Source organism: Lycium barbarum, chromosome 4 (assembly GCF_019175385.1).
Source record: "Lycium barbarum isolate Lr01 chromosome 4, ASM1917538v2, whole genome shotgun sequence".
NCBI lineage: Eukaryota > Viridiplantae > Streptophyta > Magnoliopsida > Solanales > Solanaceae > Lycium > Lycium barbarum.
This window is the reverse complement of record NC_083340.1, coordinates 92,933,185-92,956,924: the sequence shown is the minus strand read 5'-3', so window position 1 is coordinate 92,956,924 and position 23,740 is coordinate 92,933,185. Positions and strand designations below refer to the sequence as shown.

Sequence of the window (23,740 nt, the reverse complement as noted above, 5' to 3'; positions counted from 1 at the left end):
CGGTATCATTCTTTTGTGTACATATGGGCATGGCGGGGTCCTGTCCCGTCCTTATGATGTATTGTACTATTTGTAAAGGCTCGTAGACAGATGTGTATATAGTTGATCTCCTGTAACCTTATTGTTTCGTATTGTTGTATATCATTTTGTCAACCTTGATGGGTTGTATATATGGTATATTTATGATGTCGATGTAGATGTGTTTCATCTTAGAGCTTATGCCTTTATGGATTATGATATTTATGAGTTAGCTATGTGGTCCACTAGGTATTAATAGGAGAAGTATGTTAAGTGGTGTTCGGTAGGTCAGCTACGAGTACCCGTCATGGCCCTCCGGTTAGGTCGTGACATTTAAGTGTCTGCAGCACAATTCATAAGTGTTGTCCATGTTCAGCCTCACTCCGAAAGTAGACCAAAATATCTTCAATGAAAACAATCACAAAATGGTCTTAAGTGTGGCTTGAATACCCTGTTCATGAGGTCCACAAATGCTGCAGGTGCATTAGTCAGCCCGAAAGACATCACCAAAAATTTGAAGTGCCCATATCTGGTCCGAAAAGCAATCTTCGAGATGTCCTCGGTCATGATTCTCAACTGATGGTAACCTGGTCTCAAGTTGATTTTGGAAAAATGAGAAATATCCTGCAACTGATCAATTATATCATCAATACGCATATTTATTCTTTATCCTCGCCTTATTCAATTGCCTATAGTCAATGTACATTCTCATCACGCCATCTTTCTTTTTCACAAATAACAAATGTGCACCCCAAGGCGATACACTAGGCCTTATGCACCCCTTATCAAGTAGCTCTTGGAGTTGAACCTTCAGTTCTAGCAAAGGTTCTCTTGGCAAATTAAAATGTATACGCTTAGCATAGCAATCAACCGACGCATAACATGATGCCAACCAATCCATATCTATAATCACATCGAAAACGAACATCGGTAACACACATAAATCAACTATGGTGTCCCTGCCCTGAACAGATATCCCACAATCTCTATAAACTCTATCCACTAATATAGTCTCCCACATTGGGGTTTCTGCCACATATGGCACATTAATAGACTCAACTCCCCCTTCTAAGAATATAGCAAAATAAAGAGATACATACGAATATGTAGAATCGGGATCAATAAGAGCATATGCACCATGAGAATTGATAGAATTAATACCTTTGACGATTGTATTAGATGCCGTGACATCCTGTCTGGTCATAGAAAATAATCTCGGCAGTCCACTAGCTCCCTGAGCAATCTGTGCATCCTGTCGACCCTATCCACAAGCACCATGTGGAGTGGCTCTAGCTGGCTGAATCTGACCCTGTGTAGCTGTAGTAGTTCCCTGTGGCCGTGTAGGAGCTTGAGTAGCACCAAAATTTCCCTTAGGATTGCATTTAGCAATATGCCCCTTTTCACGACCAGTAAAACAAACCCCATCTGCTCCAAAGCAACGACTACTGACATGAGATATTAGATACTACCCTCGGATGATAACCTGACTGATATGAGATATTACCCTTCATCTGCATCTACTACTGACCCTGTCTAGCTGGATAACCACTCCTAGAAGACTGCACCACTGACTCTACCATAGTTAGAGCACCTCAGATGATAACCTGACTGACATGAGATATTACCCTTCCTCTGTATATCTACTGCTGACCTTGTCAAGCTGGATAACCACTCCTAGAAGACTGCACCACTGACTCTGATTGAGTAGGCCTAGCTTGCCCACGATAAAAACAACTCATTCCTCCAGATGGAGCACCACTAAACCCACCTATTTTACGTGGCTTTTTGTTTTGTCGCTCAACTTTGTCCATTTCTATATAGGACTCATAAAGAAGAGCAGTGTTAACTACATCTGAATAGGTACCATCTCGTACCATAGGACCACGAAAATGATGCTCAAGTACATCCTCGAATCGTCGCACCTGCGCCCACGGATCTTTAAAAAAAATAGGGTAGATACCTGGATAAATCCTTAAATTTGGCCTCATACACTGCAACGGTCATAGTTCCCTGCCGCATATTATTGAACTAACGTCTCATGTCATCTTGCTGGCTTAATTGAATAAACCCATCCTTAAGCATTGCTAAAAACTCTAACCACATGATAGGTGGTAACCTGGCTTATCTACCTCTCTGAATCAAAATCCACCATGACTCTGTAGACCCTGAGAACAATGTCACGACCCAATTTCACTTAGCCACGTAGGCACCTACCTTTCCCATCTCGGTAGGCGAACCCTTTCATTAATCATATTCAAACAACAACATAGTAAATAGAGCAGAATAAGTTGAAGACTGAATCATAAATAATCATAAATGCAAAATATAAATACAACCCCCAAAGAACTGGTCTGACTCGTACAAGAGCAACTAATTAATATCTAGGAAATACAAGTCTCAAATGATAAAAAACAACTATCTAAATGGAATAAAATAAAGATAGGGTAGATGAGCCTTCGGGCAGTGACTTGTTAGATGCTCACCCCGGATGCTTGCACAACAGGCCTCGGGATCAGTCTCGAAAGTAGAAGCGGAACCTGTCTAAAACTCCTCTCCCGAGAAGGAGTGTAGCAAGGTTGCATCAGCACAAACAATAGTTAATGAGAAGGCATCATAGGCCGACAACAGTTAGTTAACATATACAAGAAAGAGACTGAATAATAGACATGCTGACAATCTGGTATACACACCGCACAGTCCAAGAATCACAACTCAATTACATAAGGATCAATAACCGAATCACAGCCTATGGTGAAGCACCTAAACACAAGTCTTGCTAAGTTTTCCACGATTCCACAGAATAACCATAACAGTAGCACATCTAACAATGTCACTCCAGATCCTCAAGTCTCAACCTAGGAGAAAGTCTCTACTCCTCTAATCGAATCAATTTTTGAATATATATTAATAAGGAACACGACAATCTCATATCAGTAGCCAACCATGAAGTCAATAATCACGAGCACCATACGGTACAATAAATAACCACTACCAGAAATCAGATGTTTGAGTGAATGAAATATGAAACCAATGCAATACAATGATACATACACGCTTCGGGCGGACGATGTCTATGCTTCAACAGTCATGACCCATCGGGGACCCAAGAAGTCCATGTACCTTCTACGGCGCACAACCCGATCTGTGTCACTGTGGTAGAATGTGAATCCCAATCCCAGTTAGTGTTGCGGTACGTAAAACCCGATCCAATAAATGTATATTTATATATGGTGCAGCGTGAAACCAGATCCAAATATATGAGTATGAATGCATGCACGATATCAGTGCCAACAAGAGTATACCAATGACAACCGTGCCACACCTGAACACATATCTCAATTTCAATATCAATATCATAGCTTTACTTTCCTTGTCTACAATCTCAACGATGATTAATACTCTCTCCAAATCATAAGGCAATCACTAAGCATCAACTCTAGAATCAATCACGTGGCGACAAGCCAACAAATCATAATAAGGTGTCACGACCCAATCCGATGAGTCGTGACGAGTGCCCGACCTCTATTGACCAAGAACCCCTAAATCCGTACATGAATCTCACTGAGCAACATGGTGGCCTATAAATAACTTATCATTGAGCTATACTATCTACTGTAAGATTAACATAATGGAATCTACATCAAGAACTCACAAGCAGCGGATAAATATATATACATGCGTGCTGAGGATAGTAGTGCAAGACGACTAGGCCGCTACATATACTGTACCACAAAAATGAGAGCCGATAAGGCTACATAACATCCAACTACATACAACTGTCTACAGACCTTTATGGAACACAAGATATATAAAGGACAGGACAAGGCCCCGTCACATCCATATCTACGGCTCAAAATAGCATACTAAAAGGGACTGCAGCTCTGATCCGAGTGGAGCGCACTCTCTGCAGCTGAGTGGAAGACCTACTAAGCTGGATCGCCTCTCTAGCTACCTGAACCCAGGGGCATGAATACAGCACCCCCAAGAAAAAGGGACGTCAGTAAGAAAGAATGTACCAAATATGTAAGGCAAACGATAGCTAAAACTGAACTGAAAACAATACAATCTGGAGGCCAAAGAATTCCCAGAATGTCTTAACTGGCCTGTCTCATATGAAATGCAATATATATCTCATTGACAAAGTGGCCAGGCAACTGTAAAATCTCACTGGCCAAGTAGCCAAGCAATATGTCTCACTGACCCATCGAGCAGGCAATCTCTCTCACTGACTGGTAGGCTAGGCAATCAATCTCACTGACCCATAGGCCAGGCAATCTGTCTCATTGACCCATAGGTCAGGCAAAATAAAATGTCTCACTGACCAAGTGGCCAAGCTAAAGAAAATATATGTACATCATGCATATGCTGAAAATATTGATACTGTAGCAGGCCTCTTCTGTCTCTCTATAACTCAAGGACATAGGGAGGGGATATCGCCCCTCAGAAGGAACAACATAACACTCGGAAACTATGCAATAATATGACAAGCTCTACTTTGACAAATCGTTAGTCATAAGGTTCATTACATTCTTACCATATAGGGAATCATGCCAAGAAAAGAAGGAACAACTGTCACAACCCTACTAGGGGCCATGACGGGTACCCGGGGCTGACCACCGAGCACCACTCATCCTATTACTTATCATACTCAAATCATAAGAAAATCATTTTTCATTTGAGAACATAACTACTTTCATACGCATAAGCCTTTCGGCTATCAAAATGACAATATATATATATACAGTAGTAACACCGTGAGACCATATAACCCACACATGCGCATCTACGAACCTCTACTAGAGTGCTAGACATAGGGACGGGACAGGACCCCGTCGTGCCCAAAATATACATATGTACACAAAAGAATAATCAAAGGCACCTCCGGAACAATGGAGTGCTCTCAAATCAGCTACTAGCTCCTACGAGTCTGGATCAAGATCACCTCCCTGTCTACCTGTGGGCATGAACACAACGTCCAAAGAAAACAGACGTCAGTATGAACATTGTACTGATTATGTAAGACATGAATGAAATGAGCATAATAAAAGAATCATAAGCCGTAGGAGGAATATATAACCTGCATGAGTTTTATAGGTGAGTACATTTCATACATTTATCACATATTTATATAGTCATAGTACAGGTATCATCATACTACATATATCATCGCATCATCATCATCATCATCGTTAGCCCGCGTCCGGGTAACCATCATATGCCGCCCACTAGTGGTGATCATGCCCGACCCTCTAGGCACGGTGTAAACATTGCAGCCCGCCTTAGCGGTGACATGCCCGGCCATTGAGGCACGATGTAAACATAGCAGCCCGCCTTAGCAGTGACATGCCCGGCCATTTAGGCACGGTGGAATTGTATCGTCACATGATCATTCATAAACTTAACATTATTGCATATCTTATAGACATATCATGACTTAGCATCACTATACATTTATCATCAAAATATACAATAGGACTTGGAGGCAACTATGGCTATGTCGGGGTGACATAAGGTCGTGAACCCCCAATTATATTATGGAATAATCATCAACGCCATATCTCACCTTGGAGGAACTAACATTTTAAGGTGAGTGTACACAAGGAAAAGCATCAATGGGGTCATACTTAGAATCTTTAGCTTCATGGACATCTTACTTTACTCTAGGATTCTTTATAATTAACTTATCATCACTATCATCTTGCTCGTCGTATCTCTTTTCTTTATCTCATACATATATATAGCTCATTACAGTCATGGACGCATAGTTCCTCTATTTAGGAAGGTTATGGAAAATTTAGAAGATTCATACCAGGAGTCATGCCTTAGAAAGAAGGGACGAGCATTACATACCTCTTTTGTTTAACAGTTTTATCGCTTGATCGTTCTCCTTCGATGCTCGCATTTCTACCATCAAGAGGATTTGCATTAACGTTAGTTAATTGATTACAAGAACGTGTTACTATTTCTAGGGAAAATTGGGTAGCATTTCCTTTGTTTCTACTACTTTCACCATATTCTATATCAACTCCCAAACATTTATAACAACATTCACAATATCACAAGCAACAATCATCATCCATCTACATTATCCACATTTCACAATTTCACTCCAATTTCTCCATAATCATGGTCATAGTTCATTATTGCATTTTCTCGCATATAATACTTATTCCATGTTCTCAATGTTATTTATAGCGGACTTATAATCACAACATACCAATATTTATAGTTCACCCCAAACTACTACTCAACAATAATTCTATTCACACATTCATGACCCATTTCCTATAGCGTTCTACAATCCAAGTGTTTCAACTTTTCAATACCTTAAATAACATGTAAATACCATAAAACTTACCTTTGATGGTGTAGGAATGGACTTTGGATGTAAATACTTCATATGGAGAAAACCTCACTTCAACACCAAAGAGATTCTTGGTTCCCACAAACCCTAGGGAGTACTTTTGCACTAGATTCCACTAATTCTTGGTGTTTACTCCTTAATTTCCCTTGGATATATGTTGAAATGTTATGGAGAAGGTTCTAGAGGTTTGGAGAGAGTTGGAGAATGAGTGAAATGAAAAATGAGGACTTGGGGGTCTCTTTTTAAAAAAAATCAAAAGCTGCCCGACGAGGATTATACGGTACGATCGACGAAGGTTTGATCAGATCGACGGAGCTTCGAAATCAAGAAATTTGCAGTGAGCGACCTTTCGTTTCCTTTCATTCTACGGTGAGAAGGACGGTCCGTCGAACTGATCGACGGAGCGTCGATCTGCTCCGTCGAATGGTCTTTGTGTTAAATAAATTCTACGGCATAATCAATGAGCCATCGACCCATCCAAGGGTACAAAGAACGACCGTCGACCCCCCCCCCCCCCTGTCGCAGAACTGTAGTGAAGTTTCATTCGACGAACTTTCCTCCCTTGCCTCAAATGTCTTTGGAATCTTAATTAGAATCATTAAGCATCCCTTCTTACTTGTAAGAACATGTACACCTTAACTTCCATTAGTCCATTCACCGCTCAGCAACCCAAAATTCCGAGGTGTAACATTCTTCTCCCCTTTTTGGAACATTCGTCCTCGAATGTTAAGCACTCGAGAATCTTACGAAAATTTTGCCAGAGTTTCCCCTGTAATATGGCATTACCGTCCTGTTACAACAGCCCACAATAACATTGCCTCACCGGGCCATAATACAACATCAATATTTTTATGGCCACACACGACCAAAAGCATGAAAAAAAACATACATACCTCATAATATTAAAGTTTCATCTTGAATCTCTTATAGGGTTAGAATAAGTGCGGATATGTGGATTTCATTTTCTCTTCCGCTTCCCAAGTCATTTCTTCTCGGTTGTTGTTTCGCCACAAGACTTTGACTGAAGCTACTTCCTTATTTCGAAGTCTTCGTACTTGCCTGTCTAATATGGCAATGGGCACTTCTTCGTGTGCTAGATTTTCTGTCACTTGAACATCATCTATTGGGACGATCCTCGTAGGATCTCCAACACACTTGTGGAGCATTGAGACATGGAAGACTGGATGGACTGATTCAAGCTCTGAAGGCAAGTCCAATTTGTAGGCTACATGACCCACCTTGCGGATAATTTTATAAGGTCCAATGTATCGAGGACTTAATTTTCCTTTCTTGCCAAATCTCATCACCCCTTTCATTGGTGACACCTTCAAAAATACCCAATCATCAACCTGAAATTCCAGGTCTCGCCGGCGGTTGTTCGCATAAGATTTTTGGCGACTTTGGGCTATCAACAATCGATCTCGGATCACCTTGAATTTTTCTACTGCTTGCTGAATCAATTCAGGGCCTATTAGTTGTACTCCTCCTATTTCAAACCACCCAATTGGGGATCTACACTATCTTCCATATAAAGCTTCATACGGAGCCATTTGGATACTGGAATGATATCTATTGTTGTATGCAAACTCAATAAGAGGTAAGTGATCATCCAAACTACCACCGAAATCTAGTACACATGCCCGTAGCATATCTTCCAAAGTTTGAATAGTACAGTCGGTTTGCCCATCAGGTTGTGGATGGAAGGCCATGCCGAGCTTCACTTGAGTACCTAGACCTTCTTGGAAGGATTTCCAGAACTTGGCTGTAAATTATGCTTTTCTATCTGTGATAATGGATATTGGAATGCCATGGATTCATACAATCTCCTTGAGGTACAACCTTGCATAGTCTTCAGCCGAGTATGTGGTTCTGACTGGAAGCAAATGAGCTGCTTTTGTTAATCTATCCACAATCACCCATATAGAATCATACTTGCCTCGAGAATGAGGCAACCCCATACTAAAATCCATGTTGATTACTTCCCACTTCCAAGTAGGGATTTCTATTGCTTGCAATAATCCTCCTGGTTTTTTATGTTCGATTTTCACTTGCTGGCAATTTGGGAACTGAGCTACAAATTCTGCTATGTCTCGCTTCATGTCATACCACCAATACATCAATTTGAGATCATGATACATCTTTGTTGCACCTGGGTGAACAGAATACCGAGAATAATGGGCTTCTTCTAAGATTCGTCGGTGCAATTCTGCGACATTCGGTACACATAGCCTGCCTCGGTATCTAAGAAATCCATCCGTGGAAATTTCAAATGGGGACTTCTCTTTTTTATGAGATGTGTCTCTGTAATGGCATAAATAAGGATCTTCATACTGACGCTCTTTTACTTCTATATTCAGAGATGAAACTGTGGGATCATTAATACCAATCCCTGCACAACACGAATCAATTACACGTACTCCACGATTAGCTAGTTGGTGGAGCTCATGAATCATCTCTTACTTTTCCGGAGGAACTTCACATAGGCTGCCCATTGATCGGCGGCTAAGCGCATCAGCTACAATATTTGCTTTTCCGTGGTGGTATAAAATGTTCACGTCATAATCTTTTAATAACTCTAACCACCGCCTCTGCCGCAGATTCAACTCCTTCTGTTTGAAAATGTACTGAAGACTCTTGTGATCTGTATAAATATCGACATACACGTCATACAAGTAATGTATCCACACTTTTAATGCATGAATAACTGCAACCAATTCGAGATCATGAGTTGGGTAGTTCTTTTCATGTTTCCGCAGCTGTCTCGAAGCATAAGAAATGACTCTACCGTGATGCATTAGCACACATCCTAACCCAACACTGGAAGTATCACAGTACACAACATAACCATCTGGCCCTTCTGGAAGTGTTAAAATCGGAGCTAAAGTTAATCTGTCCTTCAGCTCTTGGAAGCTACGTTCACAAGCATCATTCCACTGAAACTTAGCTGACTTTTGGGTTAGCTTCGTCAATGGGGCCGAAATTGACAAAAACCATTCTACGAACCTTCTATAGTACCCTGCCAATCCTAGAAAACTACGAACTTCTGTAGGCGTCGTAGGCCTTGGCCAAGTCTTCACAGTTTCAATTTTCTGAGTATCAACTCGAATGCCATCATCTGAAATAACATGACCCAGAAATGTCACAGAATTCAGCCAAAACTCGCACTTTGTAAATTTTGCATATAACTCTCGGGTTCGAAGAATGCCAAGAACAATACGTAAATGATCGGCATGTTCTGATTCGGTGCGAGAGTATACCAAAATATCATCAATGAATACTATCACGAATAAATCCAAGAGTGGCCTGAATACATTATTCATCAAATTCATGAACACTGCCGGAGCATTAGTCAACCCAAACGACATCACCCGGAATTCATAATGGTCACATCTCGTTTTGAAAGCGGTTTTGGGAATATCTTCTTCTCTAACTCTCACTTGGTGATAACCTGAACTCAAGTCTATTTTGAAAAACCACTTGGCACCCTGTAGTTGATCAAATAAATCATCAATCCTTGGGAGAGGATATTTGTTCTTTATTGTCACCTTATTCAACTTCTTATAATCGATGCACATTCGTAGGGAACCATGTTTCTTTCTCACGAATAGGACTGGTGCTCCCCACGGTGATGAACTAGGTCTAATAAACCCTTTCTCAAGCAAATCTTTCAACTGTGCCTTTAGCTTTTTCAACTCTGCCAGAGCCATTCGGTAAAGAGGAATAGAAACAGGCTTGGTGTCTAGCAACACATCAATAGCGAAGTCAATTTCTCTTTCTGGAGGAAGGCCTGGAAGTTCATCTGGAAATACATGTGGAAATTCATTCACTACCGAAACAGATTGGAAAGTTGGCGATGTTGCTTCGGTGTCATGAACTCGGACTAAGTGATAAATATAGCCCTTAGCTATCATCTTTCTAGCCTTAAGGTAGGAAATAAACCTACCTTTTGGAGATGCTGTATTACCCTTCCATTCAAGCACGAGCTCTCCCGTAAATTGAAATCGAACCACTTTCATTCGACAATCACCACTAGCATAACATAAGGCCAACCAATCCATACCCATAATCATATCGAAATTTAACATTTCCAGCTCAATTAAATCAGCTGTAGTCTGGCGGTCACATATCACAATTACACAATTACTATAAACTTGTCTAGCTATCACGGGATCACCAACCAGAGTAGATACCTCAAAAGGTTTTATTGGTTCAGGTTTCACCCCAATACGACCAACAACATACAGAGGAATATAAGATAGAGTAGAATCCGGATCTATCAATACATATACATCATGGGATAATACGGATAATGTACCTGTAACCACATCCGGGGAGGACTCAAGATCCTGTCGTCCAGCTAAAGCGTACACACGGGGCTGAGTGGCACCTGAAGTAGATGCTCCCCCTCTGCCTCTACCTCGACCAGCTGACATCTCGGGAGTCTGCCATACCGGGCGCACTGAAGAGGAACCCGCTGCTGATCCTGTGGGCTAAACCCCACCTCTACCATACTTTGAGGGACAATCTCGCATCAAGTGGCCAGTCTGTCCGCAAACATAGCAAGCGTCTGTACCCTGGTGACATAGCCCTGAATGTAATTTACCGTTCTGACTACATCGCGGTACTGGTGGTCTCCTCTGACTGTGATCACCCCCACACTGAGAACCCGAAGCTCTCGAACTCTGACCCTATCCTGAAGGGAAGGAGCGATCAAATCTCCTACCTGTAAATCGTGGAGGTGCACTAGTCACCGACTGGGCTGAGTGTCTAGAATGGGTCGGCCTTGATCCCCCTCTATAATCATTGCTTGCCCCCATAGATCTGGCCCGCTTGCTTTGCCATCTATCGATAACACGATCACCCCTTTGTGGATATTATTGTCTTTCTAAATTCTGGGCATGGGTTTGTATTCAGGAAATATCCATCCTATCTTGTAACGAAGCCGTCAAGCAATCCTTGAACAAATGTGGCCCTAAGCTACTCACAAAGCGATGCACTCTATGTCACGACCCAACCCCGTAGGCCGTGACTAGTGCCCGAATTGGACACTCATGTCACTTGTTAACTATAATCATTTATAACTAGTATGTCATGAACTTATTTGTATAAAAAGGTATGGTGTTTTTTTAAAGCTGTCAAAATATTTTTTTTTGTATGTCGTAGGCACCTGTCTCCTGAATAATTAAAATTTTTAAACAACAACATATATATATTCCTACGCAAGCCGACAAGGCTGCCACGATATGCAACATACCAAACATACATATATATGCAAGCCGACAAGGATGCCATTACGAATGGGTACGCCCCAAACATATGCCATAATCATAAAACGCGTCAACAACCATAAACAGACCCACACAAATGTCCACAGACCTCTAAGAGTAATGACCGTATCATATGGCGGGACAGGGCCCCGCCGTACCCAAATAAACTCATATGAATTCAACATAAGGGAGTTATACCACAAGCTAGGCTCCGGAACAAAGGAGCAGTCAAAATAGCTGAATAAGTGTCCTAAGCTGGCGGATCTCCGAAATGAACGTCTGTACCTGCGGGCATGAACGCAGCCCCCCAAAGAAAGGGGGTCAGTACGGAATATGTACTGAGCATGTAAAGCATGAAACATAGTGATAGACTCATACTGAGATAAGATGTATAGGACTCAATGTAACTAACAGAATTTCATAAAGACTTGCGTTTGAACATATTTCATCTGTATCATTCTCATATCAATGTCAATATAGTGTTTTGTAATCAAAGCTACATAATCATTCTGTATATAACATGTATACGTGTCCCGGCCCTCTAGTGAGGGGCTCGGTAATTAAAATCATAGTATCATAAACATGCACATAGACGTGTCCCGGCCCTTTCGTAAGGGACTCGGTAATAAGGAATATATATGCCCTCCTGGCCACCATCTACATATCATCATATCATCACATCATCATATCATCATATATATATAACGTGTCCCGGCCCTCTAGTGAGGGACTCGGTGAATATAGTCATAGCATCATAAACATAAACATATACGTGTCCCGGCCCTTTAATGAGGGACTCGGTAATAATATAGTAGATGTGCGCACGAGAACGTGTCCTGGCCCGGGACTCAGTGAAAGATATAGCGATAAGCACGAGCAGAATAATAAGCAACCACATATATGAAATGCATCTTTTGAGACTCAATAGATAAGCAACTAACCAGCTCTAAAGTATTGGGATAATAATCATATTCAATTCTTTTCAACTCTCATTATAAGCCATAGCAAGGAACGTTTCAGCTTTCATGTACATGTATCAATTTTCATGATGTAGCTTTTGAAAATCAAGTATACTTCTATTCATGCCATTCTTTTAAGAGTAGGAACTTCTATACATCATTCATTAGTCAATCATGTAGTAGGCTCGTGACAATAGCATTAAGGAAATATAGAATCATAAGTCATGCATGGAACTAGAGAATAGAATTTACCCCAAGGTTCATATCATTTCATACTTACGTCTAGGACATGCCAAGAAAAGAAGGAATAAGCTTTACATACCTTTAGCGTTTAGTCGTATTATAACTTGTACTTGCTGCCCAAAAACACTTATCCTATATCAAGACATCAAGAGCTACAATTAGTCTACGAGGGAATTCAATACGTACTTTAACGTCAACAATCCCTTTCAAACATTTAGACGACGTTTCGTTCGCATTCAAATCAACTACATACAACCACCCCAACATCAATAATCATATGTTCAATACCAATCCGGACAGCCCACATAACATTCCAAATAGCCCACATTCACAACATTCCATAACGATTCACATACGGCTACTACATTCTCAAGTTACTCCTAATAATCCGTAGCCTTAACGTTTTCGTGTAACAACTTTACAACAACCCAAACAACGTAAATACAATATATATTCTTAACTATAATTAGTATTTCCAATTTAAAGAATACAACATGTCCAAAACAGTTCCTAACCACAACACGCCCAAAACAGTCCCTAACCAATCAACACGCCCAAAACAGTCCCTAACCAACAACATAAAGGTGCCCGGAATTCTTGCAAACGTTTATGAATATACCAAGCAAACCACATATGATTCTTACACATTATTTAATGTCTTCATTTCATATAATTTCAGTAAAATACGACCAGCAGTCACAAGATAAATATATCACCAAATTCGTACGCAAATAGCTACATTGTCGACACTAAAACCTTACAACGACAACAACATGTTTAATGACATTACTTTCATGATCCTTGGAACTGTTTTAGTATCATTTACATTCTTATAACAGCCCACAATTCATTCCAATTTCGACCTGAATCATTGCACTTCACTTTCACTAAACGTTCACAACAAGAATCAACACTCAACACATACAAATTCACCTCTAGCACTAAAACAGTCCACTGTTTTGGACTGCTTATATGCTTCAACATAATTCATTTCTTTAACACCTTAATTCACATATTCAACATGCACACAATACACCACAATGTCCATAACAACAACAATCAAAATGTGACACAAAACAGTCCACAAATTCCTCTAAAACAGCCCCCTCACACGGCTTCAACACAACTACAACAACTTCATGATTTTCATTCATTTATCCATACTACAACACATTCAATCCATTTCCAATACATGTACAAGAATATTAAGCATCATTTCACCTAAGTTTATAGCACACAGCCCACTTCAACTTCAACAACAACAGTCCCTAACTTACGATAACATCTAAGTCCATATATCGCTTGTATATCAACGTTTCGTCCATGTATACACCATATTAAACCTTTAATCCAAATTAATAACATGAGTAGGAGGTTGAAATTACCTTTAACAATCAGAATCTTCAAGAATCTTGTTCCTCTTTCCAGCTTCTTGCTTACAACACAAGGAAAACTTAGGCTACAACTTCTCTTTAACTAATATCATGTCAAGGGTCTAGGATTTAGCTTATATGATGGCTCAATTAGAAAGGGGGTTTGGGAGAGAAAATAAGGGTTCTTGGATCTGTTTAAGTCGTGTGAAGTGATATAGGGAAAAGTGGTGGCTTATATATTAAGTTTAATGGGCCTCATGGGCCGAAATATGAGTGTTTGGGTCGGGTCCAAACTTGCTGCCCTGCCAGCCCAAATTGAATCGTCCATATCTCCTTATCCCGATATCATTTTGATGAGCGGTTTGTTGCGTTGGAAACTAGACTCGATGAACTTAATTTTAGGATTTTGAAACACCTTAAAACTCCTCATATGCTAGGAGATATGCCTCCTACAATATAGGCTAAAATCGGGTCCGAAATTTTTACTGAAGTTGTTCCGATTCATTTCGTTTAACTTCTAATCCTCTTCCAACCTCATGTAACCTCTTATACATACATATACACACTCATATACATACTCATAACATGATTTCAAATCCTTTAGGTTACCATGTCACCTCGGGATACTTAAGGCAACCATATATATAACGATATTCTTACTAACTCGACTAACTTTCCTTGAACCTTCATAACTCATTTTTTTCTTGTTTTACTTCAAGTAGCACGGATTATTATGGAGTGTAACACTCTATCCCCCATGTCAGCAACCATAGTCGGGGCATATCTAGCAAGGAATTAAATTGAAGGCTATACTCCCGGGCACTCATATTTACTTGCTTTAAATTTAAAAATCTATCCGCTCTAGCTCGACGGACTTCGGGTGGAAAATAGTGACGGATGAAAGCATCTATAAATTCTTGCTACACGGGAGGAGGCGCATTTTATTTTCTTGATGCTAGAAAATTATTGTACCACAATACCGCCACATCTCGAGTCTATAAGATGCCAAATCCATAGATTCAGTTTCGGAGGCATGAATAATCTTCAACGTCCTCAACATTTCGTCAATAAAACTTCGCGGGTCTTCATTCCGCTTTGACCCAAAAAACTCCAGAGGATTCAAACTCATAAAATCACGGGCTCTGGTACTAGCTGCCCTATCACTCGGACCCGTACTCTGTCGCTGTGCCTGGGTGGCAGCTAACTGTGTCAATAGGTTAATGGCCTCGGTCACTTGTTGACCTGAAGCGACCGGTGGAGGAACTGGAGCTGAAGCTCCTCCTTGTTCTTTTACATTTGGCGGGTTGGAGGGATTATAAGATGGGGCCTCATTATGTGATTCGCCCTCTTCTACATTCATCGGAGGCTCTCTTTCCACCCGCCTTTTCATCGTAGTCTTCCCTATCAGGGCAGCTGTAGCTTTTCCCTTTGGCGGCATTTCTGAAATAATAGTACACTATTAGGGCGGAGAAAAATTTATAACCCAGCTCTATCGCACGATCTCTTAAGTTGAAAGATGGTCATTTTTCCTAAATGCCCCGTAGCCTCCTATTTATTAGTGTGGCGTGCAACACACCATAAACAAGACTCAACTAGACACGGCTCGTAGACACTACCTAGGACTGAACTGATCTGATACGACTTTTGTCACGACCCAACTAGGGGCCATGACGGGTACCCGGGGCTAACCACCGAGCACCACTCATCCTATTACTTATCATACTCAAATCATAAGAATTGTTTTTTTCATTTGAGAACATAAATACTTTTATACGCATAAGCCTTTCGGCTATCAACGAGATCGTGCGATAGAGCTGGATCAATATCACCTCCCTGTCTACCTGTGGGCATGAACACAACGTCCAAAAAAAAATGAACGTCGGTACGAACATTGTACTGAGAATGTAAGACATGAATGAAATGAGCATAATAGAAGAATCATAAGCCGTAGGAGGAAGATATAACATGCATGAGTTTCATAGGTGAGTACATTTCATACATATATTGTATATTTATATAGTCATAGTACAGGTATCATCATAGCACATATATCATCGCATCATCATCATCATTATCGTTAGCCCGAGTCAGGGTAACCATCATATGCCGGCCACTAGTGGTGATCATGCCCGGCCCTCTAGGCACGGTGTAAACGTAGTAGCCCGCCTTAGCGGTGACATGCCTGGCCATTTAGGCACGGTGTAAACATAGCAGCCCGCCTTAGCGGTGACATGCCCGGCCACTTAGGCGCGGTGGAATCGTATCGTCACATAATCATTCATAAACATAACATCATTGCATATCTTATAGACATATCATGACTTAGCATCACTATACATTTATCATCAAAATATACAATAGTACTTGGAGGCAACTATGGCTATGTCTGGGTGACATAAGGTCATGAACCCCCGATTATATTATGGAATAATCATCAACACCATATCTCAACTTGGAGGAGAGTGTACACAAGGAAAAACATCAATGGGGTCATACTTAGAATCTTTAGCTTTGTGGACATCTTACTTTACTCTAGGATTCTTTATACTTAACTTATCTTCACCATCATCTTCCTCGTCATATCTCTTTTCTTTATCTCATACATATATATAGCTCATTACAGTCATGGACGCATAGTTCCTCTATTTAGGAAGGTTATGGAAAATTTAAAAGATTCATACCATAGGAGTCATGCCTTAGAAAGAAGGGACGAGCCTTACATACCTCTTTTGTTTAACAGTTTTATCGCTTGATCGTTCTCCTTCGATGCCTGCGTTTCTACCTTCAAGAGGATTCGTATTAACGTTAGTTAATCGATTACAAGAACGTGTTACTATTTCTAGGGAAAATTGGGCAGCATTTCCTCTGTTTCTACTACTTTCCCCGTATTCTATATCAACTCCCAAACATTGTTAACAACATTCACAATATCACAAGCAACAATCATCATCCATCTACATTATCCACATTTCACAATTTCTCCATAATCATGGTCATAGTTCATTATTGCATCTTCTCGCATATAATACTTATTCCATGTTCTAAATGTCATTTATAGCGGACTTATAATCACAATATACCAATATTCATAGTTCACCCCAAACTACTACTCAACAATAACACTCTTCACACATTCATAACCCATTTCCTATATCGTTCTACAATCCAAGTGTTTCAACTTTTCAATACCTTAAATAACATGTAAATACCATAAAACTTACCTTTGATGGTGTAGGAATTGACTTTGGATGTAAATACTTCACATGGAGAAAACCCCACTTCAACACCAAAGAGATTCTTGGTTCCCACAAACCCTAGGGAGTACGTTTGCACTAGATTCCACTAATTCTTGGTGTTTACTCCTTACTTTCCCTTGGATATATGTTGAAATGGTATGGAGAAGGTTCTAGAGGTTTGGGGAGAGTTGGAGAATGAGTGAAATGAAAAATGAGGACTTGGGGTCTCCATTTAAAAAAAATCAAAAGCTGCGCGATGAGGATTATACTGTACGATCGACGAAGCTTTGATCAGATCGACGGAGCGTCGATCTGACCGTCAAAATAGTGAAATTTCTAGTGATCAACCTTTCATTTCCTTTCATTCTACGGTGAGAAGGACGGTCCGTCGAACTGATCGACGGAGCGTCGAACTGATCGACGGAGCGTCGATCTGCTCCATCGAATGGTCTTTGTGCTAAATAAATTCTACGGCACAATCAATGAGGCGTCGACCCGTCCGAGGGTACAAAGAACGACCGTCGAACCCCTCCTCCCCCCTTTCGCAGAACTGTAGTAAAGTTTCATTCGACGAACTTTCCTCCCTTGCCTCAAATGTCATTGGAATCTTAATTAGAATCATTAAGCATCCCTTCTTACTTGTAGGGACATGTACACCTTAACTTACGTTAGTTGATTCACTGCTCAGCAACCCAAAATTCCGAGGTGTAACAACAACCTTAACATACTTTTTGGGTCTACTTAACTACTCAATGCTTGTCCTTCTGAGCTTGGAAATCTACATTCAAGAGAATTCATACAATTGTTAGGCTTATTGTTACACCTCAGAAAATTTCCCATTGATGCACAGTAAATAGACTAACAAAGGAAATGAAGTATACGATGTTTCGATGAGCAAGAAATAGTATTTAATGGTTCTAATTGATATTTCAAAGACATTCGAGGTAAGAGAAGAAAGTTCGTCATGAAAGGCGAGGTATACGTGGTGTATCGGAAAGGATTCACAAAGTACCAAGTTAAGGATTGCTTAATGATGTTTTAAAGAAGAGTTATAACATCCCTTAGATTGTTAATGAGGTGTTAAACAAGTGTTAAGAAGGTTCCATAAGGATTGGAGACCAAACGAGTCGACGAGGATGAGTTTTGGAAAGCTGGGCATTATACGGTCCAACATACATATGTATAAAATATACTGGCCGTATGTTAGGCCGTGTAAAAGATACTGGTCGTATGTTAGGCCGTATAAATTATACTGGCCATATGTTAGGCCATATAATCTGCCCAGAATTGCAACCTTCACTGGACCAAACCTACAGTCACATATACGATCCAAATAAATTATACGGACCGTATGTTTGTCCGTGAAACTGAGTCGGGACAGATTTTAAGTTATTAAAAAGGGGACCCAAGTTCATTTTATTTCATTTCTCACTCCACACTTCAAGAACTCTCTTTGAAAACTCTCCACACTTCTTCCACAAGAATTCAAGAGAAACCCATGATCAACTTCATCAAACCAAGAGAATCAAGAGTAAGAAACTCATTAGGGTTCATCCAAGACAATAAATCTCAATGGGAAGTGGAACTAGGGTTTTACTCAAGTGAAGTATTTTCACTAAAAGCTCATTCCCACACTATCAAAGGTATGTTTTATGATCATTCCATGTTGTTTAAAGTATTGAGAGGTTGAAAGACTTGGATTGTAGAAGGAGATAGAAAATGGGTCATGAGTGTAAGAAAAGTAGCATTTTTGAGTAGTAGCTTGGAATGAGTCATGATTCTTGATATGTCGTGATTATAATTACGTTATAAATGACATTAAGGACATGGGATAAACATTATATGTGAATAAATGTAATAGTGTACTATGACCATGGTTATAGATGATTTGAAGTGAAATTGGGAAATATGGATAATGTAGGTGAATAAAGATTATTGCTTATGGTGTTGTGAATGTTATTATAGACGTTTGGGAGTTGATATATGATATGGAGAAAGTTGTATAAATGAAGGAAATGCTGCCCAATTTTCTCTAGCTTTAGTCAAGTATGCTAAGCTATCGATTATCTAATCTTAGTACAAACTCTATTGAAGGTAGAAACGAGAACATTAGAGGAGAATGTTCAAGCGATAGTGTAGCTAAACGAAATGGTATGTAAGGATAGTCCCTTCTTTCTAAGGCAAGACTCCTATGGCATGAATCCTCCTATCTTTCCATGACTTTCCTACATATCGGAAATTGTGAGTCTACGATTGTAAAGAGCTTCATATAAGATAAAGAAAAGAGATACGTTACTAGGATGATAATGATGATGATGAGTTTAAGTCTAAAGAATTCTAAAGCAAGATATGATGTCCATGAAGTTAATGATCCTAAGTATGATCCATTGATGTTGTTCATTGTGTACACTCGCCTTACAATGTTAGTTCCTTCAAGGTGAGATATGATGAATATGATCACTCCATAATTGTAATCAGGGGTTCTCGACCTTATGTCACCCCGATATAGTTATAGATTGTCTTTAAGCTCTAATGCATATTCTATGACGAATGTATGATGATGATAAGTTATGATGAGTTTATGATGATATGATTTCACTGTGCCTTTATGGCCGGGCATGTCACCGCGAAAGCGGGCTGCATATGATTATACCGTGCCTAGATGGCCGGGCATGTCACCGCAATGGCGGGCTGCATATGATTATACCGTGCCTAGAGGGCCAGGCATGGCACCACTAGTGGGCGGCGTACGATGGTTACCCGGAGACGGGTTAACGACGATGGTATATATGATATGATGATATATGTGATATGATTAAAATGCACGTGCTCTTAAAAGTTAAGCAGGTTATATATTTATCTCATGTCCTATGATATCTCTATTATGTTCATTTTATTCTTGCCTTACATATGTCACGACCCAGCCCCGTGGGCCGCGACTGGTGCCCTATTTGGACACCCAAACTGACTTAAGTACCAGATCAACATATCAAAGATTTATCCAGACTTAACATACGTTATTTCAAACAGATACTAAGAACAAATGTCATCTTAAGCGGTTTCCCGTACAAAAATATCATATCAAATCCGGTAGGCTGGCGGAATACACATCGCCCAGATATACAAACATATACAAACATATGGGCCGTTTTGGCCATAACAGCAACCGGGACCGCTTAAGGCACAAATCATAAACAGAAACGAACAAACATGACCCATGACCCACATATATGACTACATGCCTCTACAAAACATAACAGAAACATATGACGGGACAGGGCCCCGCCGTACCCTAGATAGTCATACATATATATACAGAGACATATACAATGAAAGGTCTTTACCAAAAGTATGGGCTCCGAGTCAAAGGAGCACTCCAAAGTAGCAGAATGTATCCTACACTGGCGGGTCACCAGAACAAATGTCTGTACCTGCGGGCATGAAACGCAGCCCCCGAAGAAAGGGGGTCAGTACGAAATATGTACTGAGTATGTAAAGCATGAAGTACAGTAATCCAAATCAGAACTGAAATAGGGAGTATGGAAAGCGGTTACAGAATCAGTATATCAAACCTGTTTTAAAAACATAAATAATGCAAATAAAATCATGCATAAGGCTCAGGAACGTGGTTGCCACTCTGACACTGGCACCACAGCACATCATACTTCAGAAGGTTTCAAATCTCCGTACAATGCCCGAACATATCATATCATCATATCATATCAAAACATCAGAACATATCATATGCCATATCACATCATAACGCCGTATATATATAAGCGGTACCCGGCCCTATGGCGAGGTCTCGGGAACCGGAACACATCATACTGCCGAATATACATAGTGTGCACGATCACAAAAACGGCCCGGGATCCGGCGAACGATATCATAGTAGTAGGCACGAGCAGAGTAGTGCGGAAACTATATGCATATAAATAAATAAATTTTGAAACTCGATGAACAAATATATTTACGGCATCCGAAGGCTCAGAAATTAGTTTCGGGTCAATCGGAGTTAGTATACGAAATTTACAAACTTTTGAAGTACAGAACTTTCTAAAAGCATTTCAGAAGCTCTTTTCGGAAATTCAAGTGACATTCATATTAGGGGAACTTTCAACCATTACTATGGAGCAAATCAAATGGAGCCTTTAAGATCATATGTACGTATCAAAATATATGTATCCAAAGCTTTAGCCATATCAAATATTATTCGGACATCATTATGGATCACATATTCATACTAGGAAACTTGCGGATAACATTATGGATCAAATCAAATGGGGACCTTAAGACCATATTTTCATATCGAAATATTCGTCAAAGGCTTTAGTCTTCTCGTTTTTCTTTCGAACAACATTCGAAACATAACAAATAGAATCTTTGAACATCATAAAATATGTATCCAGTCATATGGAATAGCTTATGGAGGTCAAAGATGTTAGCCATCCTAACGGCTCTAAGAATAGGATTTTTCTTTAGGAGCATACTTATACGTTATTTGTTCATTCCAAAAAGGTCATGCCAAAAGAAAGAAAGGTAGGCTTCACATACCTCAATCGCTCGCTAACAAATCCCGATCACTCGCTAGACAAATCCCGACTCAAGTCTCGGGTTCTCCAAGATCTACAATAGCGTTATTAATTACCAAACATTAGCTACAAGTACTTAGAAATCCAAATTCTAACTAGTACTTGTCTACAGAAATTTCGGCAGCATCTCCCCTGTAAATTCAACAACCCCGAGAATTTAACTCGGCCAAATTCATCAACAACCACACCAACGATACCAACAACCATAATAATTGTCATCAAGAATCAATTTAAACGCATTCTAACATTAATAACTTTCTTCTCTACATAGCGTATCATATTCGATTCAACTACGTCCTTTCAAGCCAATATCGACACTTACATTTTCACTACTAATTCAAGATCATTCAAATACAATTCAAAAGCATTTCATACAATTCTACAAAATATTCAACAATCCCACCAAAAACCATACTTCACCCGAAACCTCCAATCTTCGACACGAACATTCACAACACATTTTTTTTATCCTCCAATTTCATCAACAACAATAACCATTCATACTTTAGCAATTCCATTCCCATAATTACATAAGACCATAATAAAATCACACAATTTTCCTACAACAACTTACAACTAATTTTCATGTCAATCTTGAACCATTATTCTTCCATTTACATCACAAGGTCCCAACAACACAATTAACAAGCTAAATAAAATTAATCCATCTTCTCCTCACCATAACAACATCACACGGCCACATATACTTACACACACCCACACGGCTCACTCAACACACAACAACTCCATGATTCTCATTCAATTCTACTCACTATATCATATATAAATCTTCCATAACAAGAAAAGGATAGAATTCTTACCTTTTTCCAATTTTCCCACTTGTTAAAAAAAGTACTTTCTTGCCTCAAAATTTATATCCCGTTGAAGAGGGTCTTGAGCTTAGTAGGGATACTAGAAAATTAGGATTTTTGGATCAAGGTTGATGGCTAAATTTTTTTATTTTTTTCCTTGTTTTGGCCGAAGCCCTCTCTTGTTCTTGCTCTCTCTCTTTCTTTTGTTTCTTGAACTTTCTTGACACTTCTTGAAAAAGAAGACTTGGTGGCCCTTTTTATTATTTGCTACATGAATTAATTAGTTATGGGCTTGGGCCATTTGTGGCCCATGTCTGGCCACTACAATATTTTTGGGCCTTTTGTTTCTTTTCTTTTTTTTTTATTTTTTTTCTAGCCCAATTAGTTATGGGTCCTATTTTGTAATTCCCGAAATTAATTTCTGAAATTTCCAATTTTGCCCTTGGCCTTCCTCCATATTTCCACATCAACACTTCATGAACAACACATATATAGAGAAGAAATAGAGATATACATAAAAAAAATCTTATAATTCAGGCCATAACAATTCTAACAATCCAACAATCCTTCTGAATCCTTTTCAACCCACAATTTCATATAACAACGATCTCATGCATTTTCTTACTTCCAATTTCGGCCAACCCAATTTTAATAATTCCATTACAACACTATTAACACAATTACACCACAAAATAAGAAAATCTTACATAAATTTTCTCGGAGGAATTTCTACGCTCAATTGCTCCAATTTTACGATTCCTTCTTCCCTAACTCAATATCCAATGTTGCTATCACCTTCTTGAACTTGTAATGCACTTGAATCTTGATCAAAACATTCAAGAATCAAAATTTTTCTTCAACACCATGGCTGGCCGA

General features: G+C 39.7%; 1 long non-coding RNA gene across 1 annotated transcript; it reads right to left on the bottom strand.

Annotated features, from left to right (window-relative positions):
• Positions 1-11,809: 11,809 nt before the first annotated feature.
• On the bottom strand, positions 11,810-14,504 carry LOC132638475 (uncharacterized). Its single transcript, XR_009581753.1, has 3 exons — positions 14,237-14,504; positions 12,931-12,983; positions 11,810-11,934 (listed from the first exon to the last, which is right to left on the bottom strand). It is a non-coding gene; the product is annotated as an uncharacterized LOC132638475 (long non-coding RNA).
• Between the last annotated feature and the right edge of the window lie 9,236 nt (positions 14,505-23,740).